Source organism: Phocoena sinus, chromosome 20 (assembly GCF_008692025.1).
Source record: "Phocoena sinus isolate mPhoSin1 chromosome 20, mPhoSin1.pri, whole genome shotgun sequence".
Lineage (NCBI taxonomy): Eukaryota > Metazoa > Chordata > Mammalia > Artiodactyla > Phocoenidae > Phocoena > Phocoena sinus.
The window spans coordinates 28,283,268-28,294,184 of record NC_045782.1 but is presented as its reverse complement, the minus strand read 5'-3'; the positions used below and the strand labels follow the sequence as shown (position 1 = coordinate 28,294,184).

Genomic DNA, 10,917 nt, shown 5'->3' with positions numbered 1-10,917 from the left:
TTAATCTGAGATACAGAAAGAGAAGCCAGAAATAATAAGGTGGCCTTTTATTTCTTTTTCTTCTCTGATTGCTGTGACTAAAACTTCCAAAACTATGTTGAATAATAGTTGTGAGAGTGGGCAACCTTGTCTTGTTCCTGATCTTAGTGGAAATGGTTTCAGTTTTTCACCACTGAGGACGATGTTGGCTGTGGGTTTGTCATATACGGCCTTTATTATGTTGAGGAAAGTTCCCTCTATGCCCACTTTCTGGAGGGTTTTTATCATAAATGGGTGTTGAATTTTGTCAAAAGCTTTCTCTGCATCTATTGAGATGATCATATGGTTTTTCTCCTTCATTTGTTAATATGGTGTATCACGCTGATTGATTTGTGCATATTGAAGAATCCTTGCATTCTTGGGATAAACCCCAGTTGATCATAATGTATGATCCTTTTAATGTGCTGTTGGATTCCGTTTGCCAGTATTTTGCTGAGGATTTTTGCATCTACGTTCATCAGTGATATTGGCCTGTAGTTTTCCTTCTTTGTGACAACTTTGTCTGGTTTTGATATCAGAGTGGTGGTGGCCTCATAGAATGAGTTTGGGAGTGTTCCTCCTTCTGCTATATTTGGAAGAGTTTGAGAAGTATAGGTGTTAGCTCTTCTTTAAATGTTTGATAGAATTCTCCTGTGAAGTCATTTGGTCCTGGATTTTTGTTTGTTGGAAGATTTTTAATCACAGTTTCAATTTCAGTGTTTGTGATTGGTCTGTTCATATTTTCTGTTTCTTCCTGGTTCAGTCTCAGAAGGTTGTGCATTTCTAAGAATTTGTCCATTTTTTCCAGGTTGTCCCTTTTATTTGCATATAGTTGCTTGTAGTAATCTCTCATGATCCTTTGTATTTCTGCAGTGTCAGTTGTTACTTCTCCTTTTTCATTTCTAATTCTATTGATTTGAGTCTTCTCCCTTTTTTTCTTGGTGAGTCTGGCTAATGGTTTATCAATTTTGTTTATCTTCTCAAAGAACCAGCTTTTAGTTTTATTGATCTTTGTTATCGTTTCCTTCATTTCTTTTTCATTTATTTCTGATCTGATCTTTATGATTTCTTTCCTTCTGCTAACTTTGGGGTTTTGTGTTCTTCTTTCTCTAATTGCTTTAGGTGTAAGGTTAGGTTGTTTATTTGAGATGTTTCTTGTTTCTTAAGGTAGGATTGTATTGCTGTAAACTTCCCTCTTAGAACTGCTTTTCCTGCATCCCACAGGTTTGGGGTCATTGTGTTTTCATTGTCATTTGTTTCTAGATATTTTTTAATTTCCTCTTTGATTTCTTCAGTGATCTCTTGGTTATTAAGTAGTGTGTTGTTTAGCCTCCATGTGTTTGTATTTCTTACAGATTTTTTCCTGTAATTGATATCTAGTCTCATAGCGTTGTGGTCAGAAAAGATACTTGATACAATTTCAATTTTCTTAAATAACCAAGGCTTGATTTGTGACCCAACATATGATCTATCCTGGAGAATGTTCCATGAGCACTTGAGAAGAATGAGTATTGTGTTTTTTTTGTTTTTGTTTTTTTTTTTTTTATGCGTTACGCGGGCCTCTCACTGCTGTGGCCTCTCCCGCTGCGGAGGACAGGCTCCGGACGCGCAGGCTCAGCGGCCATGGCTCACGGGCCCAGCCGCTCCGCGGCATGTGGGATCCTCCCAGACCGGGGCACGAACCCGCGTCCCCCGCATCGGCAGGCGGACTCTCAACCACTGCGCCACCAGGGAAGCCCTATTGTGTTGTTTTTGATTGGAATGTCCTATAAATATCAATTAAGTCCATCTTGTTGAATGTATCATTTAAAGCTTGTGTTTCGTTATTTATTTTCATTTTGGATGATCTGTCCATTGGTGAAAGTGGGGTGTTAAATTCCCCTACTATGATTGTGTTACTGTTGATTTCCCCTTTTACGCCTGTTAGTGTTTGCCTTATGTATTGAGGTGCTTCTTTGTTAGGGGCATAAATATTTACAATTGCTATATCTTCTTGGATTGATCCCTTGATCATTAGTAGTGTCCTTCTTTGTCTCTTGTAATAGTCTTTGTTTTAAAGTCTATTTTGTCTGATATGAGAATTGCTATGATTTCCATTTGCATGGAATATCTTTTTCCATCCCCTCACTTTCAGTCTATATGTGTCCCTAGGTCTGAAGTGGGTTTCTTGTAGACAGCATATATAGGTCTTGTTTTTGTATCCATTCAGCCAGTCTGTGTCTTTTGGTTGGAGCATTTAATCCATTTACGTTTAAGGTAATTATCGATATGTATGTTCCTATTACCGTTTCTTAATTGTTTTGGGTTTATTATTGTAGTTCTTTTCCTTCTCTTGTGTTTCCTGCCTAGAGAAGTTCCTTTAGTATTTGTTGTAAAGCTGGTTTGGTGGTGCTGAATTCTCTTAGCTTTTGCTTGTCTGTAAAGCTTTTAATTTCTCTGTCAAATCTGAATGAGATCCTTGCTGGGTAGAGTAATCTTGGTTGTAGATTTTTCTCCATCATCACTTTAATTATGTCCTGCCACTCCCTCTGGCTTACAGAGTTTCTGCTGAAAGATCAGCTGTTAACCTTATGGGGATTCCCTTATGTGTTATTTGTTGTTTTTCCCTTGCTGCTTTTAATACTTGATCTTTGTATTTAATTTTTGATAGTTTGATTAATATGTGTCTTTGCGTGTTTCTCCTTGGATTTATCCTGTATGGGACTCTCTGTGCTTCCTGGACTTGATTAACTATTTCCTTTCCCATGTTAGGGAAGTTTTCAACTATAATCTCTTCAAATATTTTCTCAGTCCCTTTCTTTTCTTCTTCTGGGACCCCTATAATTCAAATGTTGGTGCATTTAATGTTGTCCAAGAGGTCTCTGAGACTGTCCTCAATTCTTTTCATTCTTTTTTCTTTATTCTGCTCTGCAGTAGTTATTTCCACTATTTTATCTTCTAGGTCACTTATCCGTTCTTCTGCCTCAGTTATTCTGCTATTGATCCTTTCTGGAAAATTTTTAATTTCATTTATTGTGTTGTTCATCACTGTTTGTTTGCTCTTTAGTTCTTCTAGGTCCTTGTTAAACATCTCTTGTATTTTCTTCATTCTATTTCCAAGATTTTGGATCATCTTTACTATCATTATTCTGAATTCTTTTTCAGGTAGACTGCCTATTTCCTCTTCATTTGTTAGCTGGGGTTTTGCCTTGCTCCTTCATCCGCTGTGTGTTTCTCTGTCTTCTCATTTTACTTAACTTACTGTGTTTGGGGTCTCCTTTTTGCAGGCTGCACGTTCGTAGTTTCTGTTGTTTTTGGTGTCTGTCCCCAGTGGCTAAGGTTGGTTCAGTGGGTTGTGTAGGCTTCCTGGTGGTTGGGACTGGTGCCCGTGTTCTGGATGAGGCTGGATCTTGTCTTTCTGGTGGGCAGGTCCATGTCTGGAGGTGTGTTTTGGGGTGTCTGTGGTTTATTATGATTTTAGGCAGCCTCTGTGCTAATGGGTGGGGTTGTGTTCCTGTCTTGCTAGTTGTTTGGAATAGGGTGTCCTGCACTGTAGTTTGCTGGTTGTTGAGTGGAGCTGGGTCTTGGCGTTGAGATGGAGATCTCTGGGAGATTTTCACCATTTGAAATAACGTGGAGCTGGGAGGTCTCTTGTGGACCAGTGTCCTGAACTTGGCTGTTCCACCTCAGTGGCACAGCCCTGATGCCTGGCTGGAGCACCAAGAGCCTGTCCTCCACGTGGCCCTGTTTGAGTTTCTATTTCAACAGCAACAATGGGACTCTGGACTGTGTGGGCCACTTTTTTCGCCAATTGGCCGAGGAGAAGTGGGAGGACGCCCAGTGTCTCTTGAAAATGCAAAACCAGTGCTGCGGCCACACCCTCTACCAGGATGCGTAGAAGCCTTCTCAAGATGAGTGGAATAAAACCCAGGACACTGAGGAAGTCGCCATTATTAGGGAGAAGAACCTGAACCAGGCACTATTGGATCTGCGTGCCCTGGGTTCTGCCCTCGCAGACTCCCACCTCTGTGGGATTGGGTTGTTTGGTTTTTTTTTATATTGAGCTGCATGAGCTGCTTGTAAATTTTGGAGATTAACCTTTTGTCAGTTGTTTCATTTGCAAATATTTTCTCCCATTCTGAGGGTTGTCTTTTCATCTTGTTTATGGTTTCCTTTGCTATGCAAAAGCTTTTAAGTTTCATTAGGTCCCATTTGTTTATTTTTGTTTTTATTTCCATTTCTCTAGGAGGTGGGTCAAAAAGGATCTTGCTGTGATTTATGTCATAGAGTGTTCTGCCTATGTTTTCCTCTAAGAGTTTGATAGTGTCTGCATGCCCCTGAATTTATGTCACTCTCTAGTCTCAGTTTCACCCTCGGGCATGTTGCATGAACCCTCTGGATTTCAGCTCCCACCCTCTCCATGCCTCCCTCACTGCACTTAGGAATATCTGCCCTACTTCCAAAACACTACTCAACTGATGGAAGAATAAATGTCAGGAATAATGACAACAACAATAATCCTTACGTAGGTTCTATGGTTTACAAAATATTCTTACACATTTTTAAAATTTGAATCTTATAACAAAAGTGAAATTATTGAGACAGATATTGCTTTATGCTAGTTTGGTGAGGAAGAATCCATGAATGCAAGAGAAGTCAGGTGGCTCATTCAAGGTTACTAGTTTGGTAAGTAATGGGACAAAGGCTCCCAGTTTAGGGCCAAGTCTCCAAGTTCTGCACGTTCTCTATCACTCTGGACAAAGAACAAAAGGGTTATCGGGAAAAGAGATCAAAAGGCAGAAAACAGAACTGATCTTCTGGGGAAATGCTGTCATCCTAAGGGAAAACTGTCCACCAGAGGCAGAAAGGAGAGTGTGGCTTTCCAACATATTTCCAGGGGAACATATCTTACTGTCATAGGAGTGTTCAAATCAACCTTCACACACACACAAAATAAGGATATTTTCCTTTTTCCTAAAAAACTGAGTTGCTTAATTTCAAAATTATTAAGTTCTAAGATGAACTTCACAACATTTCCAAAGCTATGAAGAAGTAAACAGTGGCTATCACGCCAACTTATAAATAGAAAACAAAGCCAAAGAGAAGTGATCCGCCCACTGTCACTCCCTTTTATAAACCAGCTGATACCTCCTTAATCTTTTCACTGCTGCCTGCATCTCCTTGTTTCTCAGGGTGTAGATCATGGGGTTGAGCATGAGGGTCATGGCAGTTTGGCTAATGGATACAGCCTTGTCAATGGAGAAGGAGGTAAAGGGCTGGGTGTAGAGGTAAATGCTTGGAACAAAGACCATAGACACCACGACGATGTGAGTGGTGCAGGTAGAAGCTGCCTTCCTCCTCTTGCCCTGAATGAGACCTCAGGATCACCAGGATGGCTGAGTAGGAGGTCAGGAGAAGGAGGAACAAGATGAGGACCAGCATCCCACTATTGGAAATGATAAGGAACTCCAGGAGGGAAGTGTCCGTGCTGCCAAGTCTCAGCACTTGTGGAACATCACAGAAATTATCTAGGACATTGGGGCCACAGAAAGGCAGGGGGATCATCAGAGTCAGTTGGGAAATGGAATGGATGAAGCCTCCCACCCAGTTAGTCACCACCAGCCCCACACAGATCTGAGTGTTCATGATGGTGACATAGTGGAGGGGCTGGGAGATGGAACAAGGCAATCATAGGCCATAAATGAGAGGAAGAAAACCATGCACCCTCCCACAGAGTGGAAGGAGAAGATGTGGGCCATGCAGCCCTGATAGGAGATGGTCTTCTTCTCAGCGAGGAGGTCCACCACCATCTTTGGGGCAGTGACTGTGGAGAAACAGAGCTCTAACACAGCCAGATTTCAGAGCAGAAAATACATGGGTGTTTGGAGTGAGAATCAAAGGTCACTGTGACCATGATGAGGAGGTTTCCCATGACAGTGGAGGTGGAGACAAACAGGAACACCAGAAACAAGAAGAGCTGGAGCTCCTGAGTCTGTGAGAGCCCCAGGAAGACAAATTCTGATACTCACGTGAGGTTCCCTGATTCCATGGTGTCTTCTCCATACACCTAAAAAACACAAACCACAGACAGAGATGCATGAAGTCACTACTTGCCCGTTTAGTGCGTTCAGTGTCCAGGTCTAGGTGATGGAAATTTATGTGCAGATCATAATACCTGTTATGATTAAATGGCCTTGTCTCTGGAGAGTTCACTAGTTGGTGCTGGAATACACATTCTTGAGATATCTTAAAGCCATCCAGAAACACATGCAACCTGCCTTTCAAAGATTCAGTGTAATATAGTGGTGGGAAGACTCTTGGAGTCCAACGGACCTGCAGTCAAATTTCAAAGCCTCTATTTCCTTGAGATTTGGCCTTGAGCTAGTTACTTAATCTCTCTTAATCTCAGTTTCCACATCTATAAGAAAAATGTTTTCTTTATAGAAATTGTCTAGGGGATTAAATAAAATAACACATAAGGTTCCTAGAACAGTGCCTGGAATAATAAATGGTAATCACTCTCCTCTGTGTGGTCTCCTGCTCTAAAGACCTCCTCCCCTTTCCAGTCTCTAATACATTTTTGTACCAATCATTTTTCATGCAACAGTTAGCACATCATAATGTTAATGAACTTTTCATGTGTCTATATTTTTCCTCCACAATTCATAATATGCTACAGACATAAGTCTTGATTCATAATTTATTTGTGCCCTGCAGTACCCATCCTTGCTCATAGTCAGTACTTAATAAATAGCTGGTGTTAACTGCTGAGTGGGTGAAAAGCTATTGTGTGTGCAGGTCCATGCAAGGGAGCCTCTGGACACAGCTGGACATCTGGAGCATTCCATTTGTTTCCATCCTTCACAGTCGGTGGTTCCTTACTAGGTGAGGCTCCCCAGATCAGAGGTGAAGACAAGAGGCAGGGGGTAACTATCATTAGTGAAGAAATAGATAATGAATATATTGTCTGAAGGAGACTTAAAGCTCTTCTGAAAGGACAGAAATTTCAGAAGATGTTATTGAATCCAAGAGTAGAAGAGAAAAAAATATTGAAGGAGAAGAAATGGAAATAGATGAAGAATTAAAGGGAGGAAGGAAATTATAAGGAAGGAAAATGGGGGAATAGAATGAGTGAAGGAAGAAGAGATGGAAAGATGGTGGACAGGGGAAGGAATGGGAGCAAAGGGGAAGAAGGACATAGAGGTTGAGAGATAGAGGTGACAGGTGAGGGTTAAGTGCCCTCCCCACTACCCCCGCCTCGTCTCATCTCCCACCCTGACCTCATGCAATCCATTATCTATCAGAGACCACTCCCTTATTTTTTTAAATTAATTTTTATTGGAGTACAGTTGCTTTACAATGCTGTGTTAGTTTCCACTGTACAGCAAAGTGAATCAGCCATACGTATACACATATCCCTCTTTCCTGGATTTCCCTCCCATCTAGGTCACCACAGAGCACCAAGTAGAGTTTCCTGTGCTACACAGTAGGTTCCCACCAGTTATCTATTTTATACACAGCAGTGTATATATTTCAATCCCAATCTCCCAATTCATCCCACCCCCTTGGCATCCATACATTTATTCTCTATGTCTGAGAGATCACTCCCTTCTTATTTTTCACTTCAATTTTTTTTCACTCCAGTCCACTTTCTACACAGCTGTCCATGAGACCTTTCTAAATGCTGAAATGATCACATTCCCCTCTCACTTCTATCCTTGTAGTGATGCTCACCAGAGCCCCTTAGGAGCCACATCCAATACTTTGTGGATCAAGTCAGGGTGGATACACGTACACGTGCATGCAACACAGCATGTCACACAGGGCTATAAAACATAAGCTCCACCTGCCTTTCTAATCGGTATCTCCGCCTCTGATGAACCACTAGCTCTTTAATGGATTAAAGTCTTAAACATGCTCCATATTTATTTATTTCCATGTTGGTTCCCTGGAATTCTGTTCATACCTTCTCAACCCTAGAAAAGGCCCACTAAAACATCACCCTCTCTGTCATTCCTGTCACCATTTCTCCCATACAGAACAAATTCCCCATTTTTCAGTGTTCTTAAACATCGAAAACATACTCTGCTATGGGTTTATCATCATTCATTTTTTCAGCTTCTCTCCTCAACTTACTACATTGTAATTTCAATATCTTGGCAACCCCAGGACTTGGAACAGCCGCTCTGATACAGCACATGCTCAGTAAATATTGTCAAGTTAATGTACTAAGGAGGTAATTATGTGGAGATTTTTAAAGTGAATTTACTTATCCTATGTTCCCTATCTCATAAAGCCAGATCTATAAGTGGTTGTTAAAATTACTGGGTTTTACATGCAACCTAAAGCAGCTGCTTAAAAACACATCCCCTCAATTACTTTCCGAGGCTCTTCTCCAACTTTAAACTTAGTACCATCAAGTCTATGTCACTTGTTTATTCTCTCTAGCCTCCAGCAGGTGTTTTCAAGAACCTAGCTACCATTGACCTATCCGGAAGTGGAAATCCTCAGGCTCTCACCTTCCTTTAGCCCCGAATGGGGGAACAGAGTTCAGGTCTTACATATTTCTGGGAGGTCCTCTCTATGCAGCTTCACAGCTTCCTGATCTCTGCCCATACCTCACACACACAACTCATCGGCATGACCCTGGGGACGAAGGGATATCCTTAGGGAGAAATTATTGGACTGGGAACAGGAAGCAGAGCTGGAATGAGTCTTGATGGGGACAAGGGAACAATGGGAGTTGTTAAAAAGTTTCTAAGTCTTTCAGAAACACTTGCTATTTGACCATACTCCCCAAGGCAACCTACAGATTCAATGCAATCCCTATCAAAATACCAAAGGCATTTTTTACAGTACTAGAACAAATAATTTAAAAATTTGTATGGAACCACAAAGGACCCGGAATAGCCAAAACAATCTTCAGAATGAAGATCAGGGTTGGAGGAATTATGCACTCTGACTCCAGATTATACTACAAAGCTATAGTAATCAATACAGAACGGTATGGGCACAAAAACAGACACACAGATCAATGGAACAGGATAGACAGCCAGAAATAAACCCATGCACTTATAGTCAATTAATCTCCAACAAAGGAGGCAATACAATGGAGGAAAGACAGGCTCTTCAATAATTGGTGCTGGGAAAACTGGATAGCTACATATAAAAGAATGAAATTAGAATATTCTCTAACACTATATGGAAAAATAAACACAAAATGGATTAAAGACATAAATGTACAACTGTATACTATAACATAGGCAGAACCCTCTTTCACATAAATTGTCACAATATTTTTTGAGATATGTCTCCTAAAGTAAAGAAAATAAAAGCAAAAATAAACAAATGGGGGCTTCCCTGGTGGTACAGTGGTTGAGAGTCCGCCTGCTGATGCGGGAGACACGGGTTTGTGCCCCGGTCCAGGAAGATCCCACATGCCGCGGAGCGGCTGGGCCCATGAGCCATGGCCGCTGAGCCTGTGCGTCCAGAGCCTGTGCTCCGTAACGGGAGAGGCCACAACAGTGAGAGGCCCACGTACCGCAAAAAATAAAAAATAAATAAACAAATGGGACCTAATTAAACTTCACAGCTTTTGTAGAGCAAAGGAAACCCTCAATAAAAGGAAAAGACAACCTACTGAATCGGAGAAAATATTTGCAAATGATAGGACCAATAATGGGTTAATAGCCAACATATATAAACAGCTCGTACAACTCAACATCAATAAAACAAAAAAAAAAAACAATTAAAAATTGGCAGAACTTAATAGACATTTTTCCAAAGAGGAAATGCAGATGGCCAACACGTACATGAAAAGATTCTCAGCAACACTAATCATCATGGAAATGCAAATTAAAACCACAATGAGACATTACCTCACACCTGTCAGAATGGTTATCATCAAAAAGAACAGAAATAACAAATGTTGGCCAGAATGTGGAGAAAAGGGAGACCTTGTACACTGTTGGGACTGTAAATTGGTGCAGCCACGTGGAAAAGAGTATGTGGGTTTCTCAAAAAACTAAGAACAGAACTACCATGTGACAAAGAAATTCCACCCTTAGGTGTATATCCGGAAAAAACAAAAGCACTAATTTGAAAAAAATACATGCACCCCTATGTTCCTAGCAGCATTATTTACAATTGCCAAAGCATGAAAGCAACCTAAGTGCCCATCAACAGATGAATGGATAAAGATGCAGTATATAGATATGACAGAATACTAATCAGCCATAAAAAAGGATGAAATTTTACCATTTGCAGTAACATGGATGGACTTTGAGGGCATTACGCTGAGTGAAATAAGTCAGACAGAGAAAGACAAATGCTATATGATATCACTTATATGTGCAATCTAAAAAAGTATAACAAATTAGTGAATAAAGCAAAAAAAGAAGCAGATTCACAGACATAGAGAACAAACTAGTGGTTATCAGTGAGAAGGGGGGTGAGGGGTGGTATAGAGGTGGGGAGTGGGAGGTACAAACTATTGGATGTAAGATAGGATACAGGGATGTATTGTACAACACGAGGAATATAGCCAATATTTTGTAATAATTGTAAAGGGAGTGTAACCTTTAAAAATTGTATAAAAAATAAAATTAAAAAAATTGCAAACTCCCTTCCCCCCAAAAAAAGAATACCTGGAACATATTGGAAGCTTAATGAATATTAACTGAATTAACGCATGAGCAAATAATTTAACACATGGAGACTATAACCAAACTACCTTCTGTTAATGCATCTGCTTAAGTGCAAATAAAATAATTCTATATGAAAACTCCAAAAACAAAACAACGCAGCAACAAAAAATAACACTTACTGTTTGAAAGGTCTGCCTTGAGGGCAAAAAGCAAGCAAACAAACAAAATTTTTTTAAAAAACAACAAAACAAAAACCCACCAATGACAATGAAAA

At 40.4% G+C, this 10,917-nt stretch overlaps 1 pseudogene; it reads right to left on the bottom strand.

The window, feature by feature from the left end:
- Positions 1-5,117: 5,117 nt before the first annotated feature.
- On the bottom strand, positions 5,118-6,046 carry LOC116746010 (annotated as a pseudogene).
- Positions 6,047-10,917: the final 4,871 nt, after the last annotated feature.